The sequence below is a fragment of the Trichechus manatus genome, unplaced genomic scaffold (assembly GCF_000243295.1).
Source record: "Trichechus manatus latirostris isolate Lorelei unplaced genomic scaffold, TriManLat1.0 scaffold00003, whole genome shotgun sequence".
Taxonomy (NCBI): domain Eukaryota; kingdom Metazoa; phylum Chordata; class Mammalia; order Sirenia; family Trichechidae; genus Trichechus; species Trichechus manatus.
Window position 1 is genome coordinate 15,470,925 of NW_004443939.1, and position 874 is coordinate 15,471,798.

Here is an 874-nt window from a genome sequence, read left to right on the forward strand (position 1 = left end):
TGGATTCTTGCAGCCTATTAAATTTGGCATTATGTTCTTGAATAACTTTTTTAAGTCTGCTACTACTGTGTCTGTATGTTACCTGGCTGTTTCTGCACTCTGTCGAATTTCCTTTCTTATTTCTAGAAGAGTTCTGTATATTAATCTTTTGTATTCTGGCTCTGGTAATTCCAAGTAGTTCTCTTCTTCCAGAGAATTTATTTATTCTTTATTTTGGGAGCTTGCTGAAGCCATCATGGACTGCCTCTTTATGTGACTTGATATTGACTGTTGTCTCCGAGCCATCAATAATTTATTATAATTTTATTTTGTGTTTGCTTAGTGAGACCTAGCTTCTTATTTTGTTTTGTTTTGTTTTGATATGCCCAAATAGGCTGCTCGTGTGCACTAGTTTGATTTTTGACACCTTTTGATCTCTAATGTCTTGTCACCAGGTAGTTGATTCTGTGACTAAGTATGTTCACACCGGAGTTCGTTAAAATTTCCTATATGGGATCAGCTCAGGTGTGCAGGCAGTCAATCTCCAAGTGTGTGATGTAGGCTCTCACCCCCAGTCCTAGAGAGGCATGGGTGATTGGTGCAGGCACTGGACTCTGGCTGTGGTAGGGGATCATGTGCTGAGCCAGGCAGGGGGCTGACCACTTCCCCTGAGAGTCTCTAAGGTGAATAGGTAGGTGAGTTTTGTAGCCAGGCTAAGAGCGCCCCACTATGTTGGCTGCAAAGACTCAAGGGCACCACTTTTTCTTGAACTCCTGAAGCAGGTGACTAGGCACTTTAGGAACTATCACCAGTCCTCAAGACCCTGCTGCAGATCGATAAAAGTGCCTACTTGAGGGGCAGGGCTGTTTCGAGGATCACAAATCTGCCCGTTCAC